This window comes from Myodes glareolus, chromosome 8, assembly GCF_982192425.1.
Source record: "Myodes glareolus chromosome 8, mMyoGla1.1, whole genome shotgun sequence".
Lineage (NCBI taxonomy): Eukaryota > Metazoa > Chordata > Mammalia > Rodentia > Cricetidae > Myodes > Myodes glareolus.
Window position 1 is genome coordinate 4,090,249 of NC_142033.1, and position 11,253 is coordinate 4,101,501.

At 48.5% G+C, this 11,253-nt stretch overlaps 1 protein-coding gene across 4 annotated transcripts in view; it reads right to left on the reverse strand.

Annotated features, from left to right (window-relative positions):
- The window catches only part of Lrrc8b (leucine rich repeat containing 8 VRAC subunit B), a 62,385-nt gene extending 54,167 nt beyond the window's left edge, over positions 1 to 8,218 (reverse strand). For 3 of the 4 annotated variants that reach the window (XM_085691549.2, XM_085691545.2, XM_085691547.2), the window contains exon 1: positions 8,094 to 8,218. The gene's annotated coding sequence lies outside the window, so the exon portion shown is untranslated. The remainder of the gene's footprint in view (positions 1 to 8,093) is intronic. The other variant, XM_085691546.2, reaches the window with a different exon arrangement.
- Positions 8,219 to 11,253: the final 3,035 nt, after the last annotated feature.

An 11,253-nucleotide genomic window follows, 5' to 3' on the forward strand; every position in this document is an offset into this window, starting at 1 on the left:
GTCCCTGTGGTGTGTACAAATGATTGGGCACCTCCAGGGAGGTTGGGGAGAGATGGACAGGACTCCAAATTAAACATCAGTCGAAAGATAATCACGGGTGTTCCTAGAACAGACGCATACAGTGAAGAAGCTGAAGGGAAGGGTGCGGAGGGAGGAAGGGAAGGAAAGGAAACGGCCTCTGAACAAACTATACCAGCTGCCAGTGATACAAACATAAGTATAAGGGGAAAACGGCAAGAGAAATGAACGAATTCCAGTACATGTCCAGCTACTGTGAAAAAAAAAAAAAACAGGAGGAGGGGGCGCCTAAAAGTAAACACATTTTGCGAGGGGAAAATCATCAGTGCGCTAACTGCAGGCCTGCTTATTCTGTGAGGAAGATACCGCAGGCCAACTTAATGACCAATAGAATCAAATTATGTGTCCACTAGTCCACGTGCCAGTTCTGGGAAGCTCACCACTTGGCATGCGGGAGAGCCAACCAAGAATAGAGACACAGTCTGCTTTCACAGAAATTACATCCTGCTGTCAGTAGGGGGATAGAACACCAACCAACCAACCATAAACCAAGGGATGAAAGACCAATAGGGACTGGGAGAGCAGGGTCAGAGAAGGGTCCTTTGAGGTCACGACTGGGATGAGAGGTAGTCATCTCTAACAGCCTCATCTAGAGGTTTCCACGGAACAAAGATCTTAGAGAGCTGCTGAGAGGAAGTCAAGGTACCAGAAGTGCATACCAAGAAGCCCCATCACAAGAGTACTTGGGGGATGGTGGCTGAAACTTCTGGCACCTGGGCACAGTAGGGGCACAGCATAAATTGCCTGGAGGTATCCTGGGAAACCAAGCAACACACACACCTAAATCTGGTACTCAGAGAAACTGCATCATGACTCACACAGCTGGGAGACAAGCCATGGCTCGCCCGAGGATGCTGCCCTTCTCAGCACGGAAACTGGGCCAGCTACAAACCCATCGAATTCTGCCTAGAGAGATAAACATTAGAAATCTTCAGATTAATAGAATTCACCTTAATTGCATCCACTCGATCAATCAATAAATAACCTGCGTCCAGGGGCTTGAGAGGCCCCCTCAGGGATCAGTCATGGTCCTACCACGGTGGGGGACGCATGGAAAGAGGGCTTCCTTCAGGCCGGTTTCAGAGACCTTTTGAAAGAGAAAACAGTTTCCTCACTTGTCCTTCCTTGGCTCTGCTAGAAGGGACAAGAACAAATGGAATTCCCTGCCAATGTACCTGCCAATGCGTCCCCTGCCAACACAAACCTGAAAGCCACAGAGGGCCCTGAGACAGGCCATCCCAGCCAGACCTCTGGAATATCGCCCATGCTTGCTGCTCTATGGTCATTTCTGGCGCAGGTGGGGGAGTTGATTCTTCACAAACGTTTGTCTCCGAATGATCCACTTGCTAAGGATGCTGCAGGCCAGCTCCCAACTCTAAAAAGATCTTTATTATCCTTGTCCTGTCCAGCAGAGTCAAAAAAAGGAACAAACAGGCAGGGAAATACTTTCCAATCTTTGCCACCGGCTCAGAGGAAGCCCTCGCTCTGTGTGTCTCCCATCATGGTAGGAGCGTGACTGGGCCTTGGAGGGAGCCTCTGGCCACTGGCCTGTAGGCTTTTAGGAGTCGATGGTTAGGGACGCATCTGCTTGATGTGTCAAAAAAAAAAGCCACCAGAATTAAGAGTTTACTGCTGCAACACAAAGGAAAAGTAAAAGACTTCAACCATTCCCAAACCATGTGGTCCCCTTCTGGAAACACGCAGTGAGGCTGTAGAGCTGTACATTAGACACATTCATTTCGCACTCTCTCTGTGTGTGAGCGAGGGGATGAGGCGTGGGTATGTGACAGTCAGGTACCCTGTTACCACTGGACCACTTCTCCATCTCTACAGACACTTATTTGAATGCCAGCTCCAAACAGAACGCCTCCTTGGGACGGAGTCGAGAATCTGCATTTCCATACCTAAGCTGTTTACATTTGCGCTCATTTCAAGCCACCACCCTGTCCCGCTTTAGTTACTGGAGTTTGTGGGTCAGCTTTTGCCTCTAAAGTCACCCTTCAGCCTCTCACGGACCACAGCACACTGTACATGTGCCCACAGCCTTCTCTGTGTCCTTCCTAACAACGACCACCATGGAGAGTCTCCCGTGTCTTCAGCAGCTGCTTGTCTGACTCCAATAACCCACCAGCTCCGTGAACAATGAGACCAGAAGGGGCTTTGCTTACCATTGCCTCCCCACGACCTGGCACAGCACCTGCCGTGCAGCAGGTCATTAATGATTACTTAAAAATAGCATGAAACTCTATCAAGAGTGGAAAAGCTTCGCAACATCACTCATTCATCAGGGGATCATCCAAAATTATTCACTTCAAGGCTGAGGACTAGAAAGGCCTGGTTGGTTTTTGATCAAACGATACAGGAATAATTGTGTTGTTCTTTGGGTTATAAACTGACTTTGGAGGCAATTTTGTTAAGTTTAACTGAGAAGTTAAGGACATTCACTTAGAAACAATGACCAGTACAAAAATACTTCTATTTAGCAGGCAGCGGCAAATGCCTTTGATCCCAACACACTGGGAATCAGAGACAGGTGGATCTCTAAGTTCAGAACCAGTCCGGTCTACAGAGTGAGTTCTAGGACAGCCAGGGATACACAAAGAAATCTTGTCTTGAGAAAATGAAACAAAACAAAAATATAACTTTTAAAATAGAGGGTTCATGAAAAAAGCTAGGTCAAATTAAGATGAGAAAGTTACCACTTCCTTTGCCAGACACAGCATTGCACATTTCATATAAAATGTTTCCCCTTATTCGCCTTGTGTCCTTAGTACCTCAGTGTACAGATCAGGACTGTACATAACCACTGACTGAAAGGCTGTGTACACAGCGAGAGACAGGCTGGACATACAGAGGCTGTACACACAGGGAGAGAGAGAATGTACAATACCCACTGAGTAAGAGGCTTTATACCTGGGGAGTGACTGATTCAAAATTCCTGCCGAGGCCCATTTGATTTCATGAGTCATTGTTTAATCTATGCTATGTTTTTAATCTAAGAAATACATGCTGACATTGAGTAAATCATACATTGCTAAACTTGGCACAGTGGCACAGCCTTTAGTCTCAGCACTAAGACAGAGGCAGGTGGGTCTCGAGTTCAAGGCTAGCCTGGGCTGCAGAGAGTTCCAGGAAATCCAAGGCTACCTCTGTCTCAACAAATAGCAATCATTGCTTCTGCCACTCAACACCTATCTCCGTCCCATGACAAGGTATTATCCAACAATATGATAACCACCAACTGGGCAAATGCTCGAACACTTAAAATAGGATTTGAAACCAATAATGTGTCATCTTGGGATTAGTTCATAGAAAAGGAATATGCAGAGCTATAAAGACATTTATTGAAGACATGTTGACACATACCATGTTAACATGTTGGGTCTGAGACTGTGTATCTATCCTGATGGGCCTGGAACACAATGATCCGCATACTGAAGAGGGCTGGGACTAAAGGCATGGGCCACCACATCCAGCAGATCTTAAAAATTCTCTATTTTTAAGATTGAAAGTATATATTAAACATGTTAGGCCAGGTATGGTAGCACAAGCCTTTTATCCCAGCACTTGGGAGGCTGAGGCAAGTCAATCTCCGTGAATTCAAGGCCAGCTTGGTCTACAAAGTAATTTCCAGACCAATTTGGGTTACACCGTAAGATAATGTTAAAAAACAAACAAACAAACAAAAAACAACTAAGCAGGGCTGTGGTGGCGCAGGCCTTTAATCCCAGCACTCAGGAGGCAGAGGCAGGTAAATCTCTGTGAGTTTGAAGTCAGCCTGATCTACAAGACCTAGTTCCAGGACAGTTAGGACCGTTACACAGAGAAACCCTGCCTCAAAAAACTAAAACCAAACCAAAAATAACAAAAAACTAAGATCCCTAAGACGCTCATATTTAAAAACAAGATAGGAAGTGTGACAGAGGTCAACAGCCTTTGCTATGACCTGAGTTAGATTCCTCCCAGGCGCAGCCACCCTACCGCTGTGTTCCCCAGCCCAGCTATCCTAAGCAACTGAAGACAAGAGTACCGACCTGCTCAGCAGTCAAAACAACAAGAGACTATCTCAAAAACAATATGGAAGAAGAAAGTCTGGCCCTTGGAAGCTGTCATCTAGCCCTCCCACAAAGAAAAAGGGGAAAAATTGAAAATTAAAGAAGCAGTGTTCGGATCCTTGCCATCCCTGTCTTTCCTAAGTGTGCGAGCCCCCCCCCCCCCCCCCGGCCACTCTGTGCCTGGGCCTAACTATGGCCACAAGTGGCCATCATGAGCACGACCTTCTAGGCAATGAGACGCAGTATCTGGTAGCTCCCAACAAGCTTTCTCACGAGACTGCAAGCTGATGCCTCCCCTCTCCTTCCAGGCCTTCTTTCTGCCAGGTGGAACTAGGCTGTGGTAACTAAAGCTTCCCCCTTGGACTATGAGGGCCTTACAGTATGTAAGGTAGAGCCAATAATGGAACCAGTCTTCCCAGAAAACAATAGAGCCATCAGATACCTCTTGCTTGTCCATCCCTAACTCTGTGTGTGTGTGTGTGTGTGGCGGGGGGAGTCATAGATGAGACAAGCTCTTACTATGTAGCTCAGGCTGGATCAGAATTCACTATGTAGTCCAGGCCGCCTCGGATTTGTTGTAATCCTCCTGTGTTACTGTCCCAAATATTAGGATTACAAGCATTATCACCTTGCCTAGCTGTCAATTAACTCTTTTCCTAACTGCGAGAGGGAAGCAAACATCACTTTGTTTAGGTCATTGCTCTGTGACTGCTGACTGGGAGCTAATCTTAACTAAGTCAACAACTCATCCAAAGTGACTGGGAGCTAAAGGTCAGATGCAAGTCCTCCGGCATGCAAGCATCATGCTCTCAGGCAAAGTTTGAAGAATTCTGATTTGAAGTTTGCAGATTTTGTGTGTGGTAAGGGAATGTTGCAAAAAGCTGAAAAAAGGTTTGAAGAGAGATAATAAAGGAAGGTTCAGACGTGCTCTTAATCTTGCACACTCAGAATTCAGGAAATGACAAAAAGACGTGTACCAGTAAAGAACTGGGTCTCCACCAGAGAGGGACAAAGCAAAATCTCAGCCTTTTACCATAGCACTTAGGAGGCTGTGGAGCTGGAAGCAACAAAAACAACCGTGTTTGGTGAGGGGTACTACAGAGAGGCCCTGTGGGAAAGGTGGTACAGGCAGGCAGGCAGGAAAGAACTGTAAAGTGGTCTGAATTCAAAGAAGCAACAGTTGTAGCTCAAATAGGCAGTCTGGAAAGGGACAAGGAGAGTCACGTGACCCACATCAAAGGCTGCCTGAAGGTCAGCAAGCCAAAGGAGAAGGCCAAGGTTGGAGCGGGCGCCCATTTCCATCGCCTTCACTCTTTCACAGAGCAGCGAAGGAGCGAACTTAACTGTGCTGCGAGTCAGAGTAGAGCTCTGAAGAGAGGGAAATCTCAGAAGAGGGCGTTCACTGTCACCTGATTTCTACGTGACTAGCGATCTGAGCATGGACACATCGGCAGAGTTAGTCCAATTTTATTTAAGATCAATCTTAACGATGCAGAAAAAGAAAAACTGGCTATCATGTCTGGTAAAAGAACTGTTTTGCAGAGAAAGCGAATTCATTGGAGGTGTGAAGGGAGCTCAGACATGACAGCTGAGGGCCGGGGAGACAGCCCAGCAGGCAAACAGCTTCAGAGCCAGCCTGATGCCAAGTTCAGGCCCTGAGACTCTCACACAGGTAGAAGGGACTCCACAGAGTTGTCCTCTGACCTCCACACGTGTGTTGTAGCATGCAAGAGCCGTCACACACGCGTCATACACATGTCACACATGCGTCACACGCATCACACATACACAAGTCTCTTTTTTTTTAATGAAAATGCAGTTGAAACGTAAGTCGAAAGTAGCCAACTGCAATAAGTATACAAATAAAAAAACAGTCACGACATGGATTGGAAGAAAATCCACAACCGTTTTGGGAAATTCTAGACAGCACTGGTGTCTTTTGGGGGGCCACAGAACCCAGCTGTTTGCTGGTACACCAGAGCTCTGGGACCAGGCATAGCGGAGAGCGTGGTCTATAACAAGCCAACCAACCATCCATCAGTGTCAGAAACACAACAGAATCAGAACCCATTCATTTCCAATAACATCCGAGAGCAACTCAGGGATGCTGGGAGAGAGAAAAAGAAAATGGAAATTCAACGAGAGACACCAAACAAAAATCAGGCATTGGGTTTTGCATGAACGGTTAAAATAAAAATGAACACAATATATTCCTATACGACAATTTCAAGAAACGTTTACAAGTTAAAATTTTCTGACAAATAAATAATAAGTCTTAAAAAAATCTTTTCCCTTTCAAATTCAGAAAACAAACGGAAAAGAAGTGTCAGGTCCCTGAGGGCAAACACCCACGTGGTCATCTAAAACACTTCAGGTCACCTGGTGTCCTTTGCGAATTTCATTGCTTAGAGCTTTAATTCATGTTGATGTTTTCACTCTGAGGATTATGAAAATTCAAACAGTAGTGGGGAACAGTGCGGGGATGACCAGCAGGCTGAAAACAAATCTCAACATGTCATAGTGTGAACACGTGGATCTGAGGTTCATGTTGGAACAACTTTCTGATCAGAAAAAACCCGGGAGTTTCAAAGAACACTCAGTCCAACTCTAACACAAAGATTGTGTGTGTGTGTGTGTGTGTGTCCCTGCCCACAGCTTGGGAAACCAGGCATAAGAGAGGCAGAGGGACTCAAAGTGTCCTCATTGACAACTCCGCTTCCCCACACCCGTCTTTTAGCTCCTAGCAGCATCAGGCATGCTAGGACTTAAAGTTTTAAATCGCACAGGCCCAGCTACCTAGGGGATTAGCTGTCATTTCTTAAGCTCTTCAAGAGTGAACCTGCTCACTGGGAAAGCTCGGGGCCAAAGAAAATGACTTTGGCATCCAAGACTCAACATTTTGGGTTTTTAGGCGGCAAACTTTGTGCATGTGACGGTACTGGAACTGTTGTTATATTGCACTTTCCCATACATCTTCCAGACCTAGATTTAGGCTTAGAATATAGCCAGTAAAATCACACACTCTCACGTTACTGTGGGACACTGACACACACACACACACCACCTCCAGTCTCTACCTTCTTCTTGGTCTACACCGAACAAATCACGTAAACTGGTCTCACACTTTACAATTCTTAAAAGTTTTACTCATATCTTTACATAGCTGATTTTCCCCCTGGTTTCTGGTAAGGTAAAATGTACTCAAGGAAATCCACTCATTGGTATTGACTTTTAAATTTAGGTTTGTTCTCGGGGTGGGGGGGGGCAGAACAAGGGGTTCCCAGTGGTGGGTTTTCACGACCACACACAAAAGTCTTCCACAAACAGATGACTACAGGCAACCTATGGACTTTGGGAAGTCAGTCGAGGACAGGGATTAACAGACTCTTCCCTTCTGACCTGCCAGCACCTGCAGCTTAGGAGGAGGAACCTCCAGACTCTTCCAATGGAAATTACTTGACCCCTTCTAGCTCAGACACTAAAATCACAGTTGTAGGCCGGTAAATACCCAAGAGCATAAAATGTCTGTCGACAGGAGGCGCCAGGGCAGGGGGCAAACGTCGGCGACCCAGTGTGGACCCCCCCTGAGTGAGCCGTGCTCACCAGCGACGAGACCCCGGGTGGAGGAGGAGGGTCCTCCCCCTGCAGTCCCCAGGACACACACAGGTGCGCGCTCAGCCGCGGGGGCAGCGCAGGCACCGCCTGGGTGCGGCCGCCCCCTCCCCTCGCCCGGAATGACCCCAGCATCCAGGAGAGGTGGCGCGTGGGGACCGCGCCCTCCCTCTCGCGGGGGCGTGGGAGCCGCGCGGCCGCCGCTCAGCTGGCGACGGTGCCACCTGCCCGCTGCAGGACTCCCAGGTGAGGCGCGGCCAGGTAACCGCACCTGCCCTGCGGCCCCCCACCTGCTGCTGCCACCGTCGCGTCCCCTTCACCCCCCTGGGTCCCGTGGTCCCCACCTACCTTGGCGCCCAGAGCCCCCCGGGGCCCGCGCTGCCCGGCCGGGGCGCGCCGAGCGGCCGGCGCTCGCACTCGGCCGGCGACTGCGGCTCAGCGGGAAGCCCCGGCGCTGCCCGGCTCGCCGCCCCGGAGCGGCTCCATTGTGACGCGGCGCGCGCAGCCGGCCAATGGGCGAGCGGCGGCGCGAACCGCTGACTAAGTTCCCGGGCGGAGGAGGAGCGGAGCGCGCGGGCGGCGGCGCGGGCGAGCGAGCGAGCGGGCGGGCGGGAGCCGGGAACGCGCAGCGCCGCCTCCGAGCCGCCCCTGTCCGGATAGCTCCGCCGCCGCCGCCGGGCCCGAGTGTCCGCCCGGCCTTGGGACCGACCGCGGGTCCCGGTGACTCACCCTCCTGCTGCAGACAAAGCGCAGCTGCCATCTCCCCGAGCCAGCGCCATGCGGCCGCCCGCCCGGGTACTCTCGCCCAGCCTGGCATCCGCGGCGCATGGCAGCCACACGCGTTGCCGGGAGCTGGGGCTGCATTCCAGAAACCCAGGAACCGGGGTTTAAGGCTGTTCCGCCCCAGCGAAGGACCTCGGCCTTCTCACGTGTGCACCGCTGAGAAACTTGTTACAGACAGAACTTGGGCCCCCGGGAAGGGTGGGGTGCGCAATGCAGGGCCTGCCTTGCTGCTTAAATCTTTTAACGCTCTTTACCTGTGTGACTGGAAACGTTACGGGGCTCCTGAAAGGAAGGTTTCCACTAGTGCCAAACTAAGCAGCTGCTTGAGGTGGCTTCTGGGCCTCCGAAACCATCCTTTTCTTTCCAGCGTCCTATCTTGGGCATGAGGTGACACTATGGTAGAGAGACTACACTCAGGAATAGTATTTCATTGTTGATGGCCACCTACCCCACCCGCTTGCTTCTCCTGTTAAGTGGCCCTGCATTTGAGTAACAAAGTGACTTACAAGTTAAGCAAACATTTAATCCGAATCCAGAAATTTGGGTGATTTTATTATCTTCCTCGAATCCTTGACTCGTCAACACCCTCCCTGTTCTTTAAAACAAAAACAAAACAACTCAGCCTTTGTCCAGGCCATTCCTAGCACAATGATTCAATTCAACAAGATTTGTGTCTCTTAGTTGCTATGGTAATCACATCCCTAGTTTAACAGAAAGGGGTAACAAAACACCCCCAGGGGAATAAAATAAAGACAGCATTTAGATCACCTGATCAGTTGGGCACCAAATGCCCTGTACACGTTTGAGTTACCTAAGACTGGGCTGTGCCCCATAGAGACCCATCAGATCCGAACCCCAGCCTGAACCGCTACTCTGTCCTGGGCTTGTCCGGTCTATTCTGGGTGGCCGCTGTACTGAGTCTGGAAGTTCAAAGTTGAAGTTGGAACCGTGAGGGCTGATGGCTCAGCAGTTAAGGGCAGACACTGCTCTTGTGAGTACCAGAGTTCTGGTGTGGCTCACAACTGCCTGCTACACCAGTTCCAAGTGATCTGACACCCTCTTCTGACTGGTGAAGGCAGCCACACACATGTGGCACTCATACATGCGGCACCTACACACAGGGCACCCACACACGTGTGACATGCACATTGTGGCACACACATGAGGCATACACAGAAATCTTTAAAATTCTTTCATTTGAACTCTCAACATATTGTTATTAAATTGTGTGTGTGAAGCCCTTGTGCACACACCTGTCGTTCTAGACTTAAGTATGGCCTGACCCTCAGACAGCTTACCACCTGGACAAACATTTTAAGTATCATTAAAAAAAAAAGTGCTGTAAGAGAACCAGGCTCTAGGATCAGAATATTTCTTTTTTTTCGGGCCTTCTTTGAACACTCTAATTTTTTTTCAAAGTAAACGCTTCGGACCCCGAGATCAGAACATTTTGAGTTAGAAGTTTCTGATTTCACAACCTTGTCTGAATATTTGAGAAGTGATGTTTCCTCTTTCATGACTGTGAACACATAATGTCTTTCTGTCACAGCAACATGGTTGCTTGTACGGTTTGGGGCAGTTACTTAACCCTTTAGTGGCCTCATCGCTACAGCCAGAAATTACAGACTTGATGGTGAGTCAGTTCGAATCCCAGTCCAGCAGTGACATATATTAAAATCGACTTTCTTGTCTGTTAGCCCAACTTATTAGTAGGAAGCAATAGTAACAACGTCTCGATGCTGACAAATCCAGATGTGGCTGTTAAATAGGATTGTTGTATTATTACATCCTAATTTTCATCAGCAAAGTCACCTCCTGTGATAGCAGTCATTATTACTGACAGTGGGGGAACCAGATGGATGACGTCATACCACGCTTAGGAAGCTTGTGAAGCACAGGGATCATTTAGGTCTTTCTTCCTCCACCTTCTGCCTTGTGTGCATCGTGCATTGTGGTGCAGAGAAAGCTCAAAGGCCTTGACTGTCGTTCTCAGAGAAAATTCAAACACTGTGCATGTCCACATCATCTGGACCCATAATAAGAGCACATGTGGTGTCTGGAAATCTTTGACACCCTAGGGTAGGTTTGCAATGAGAGGTATAAAAGCTGGTTGGCTTTGTGCTTTTGATATTAAATCAGCAATCCCTGAAAACAGAACCCATGGAGTCTGGAATATGTTTAGAGTATTTGCGATTCTCTCAGGGATTCTCTGATCATTTTATTTCAATAAGAGAAAAACTCAAACACCCACCCATGATTTCCACAGCCAAATATACCCAAGTGTAATAAAAAGAAATAAAAATTGTTGTATGGATATGAAGTCTTTGCTATGCGCCTAGCAGTACGGTAGATATCAAAGGAGATAACAAAGAAGCTAAAACTTGGTCTGTGACCACAGCAGGCCACAATTTAGATGAGTACAGAAACAAACACTCTGAGCAGTGTGTGGTGGCACACACCTTTAATCCTAGCACTCGGAAGGCACAGATAGAGCTCTGTGAGTTCAAGGCCAGCCTGGTCTACAAAATGAATTCCAGGACAGTCAGGGCTACACAGAGAAACCTTGTCTCAAAAAACAAGACAAAAACAAACAAATACCCTGTGTATGCTCAGCCGAGAGAAGGCGGGACAGAGACTAAGGCCAGGCAAAGCCTCCGGAGAAGAAGCTGAAACTCGGTTCTGAGCGGTGGGTTGGAGGAGGGCTCCAGGCTGTCTTCTTTTTGTC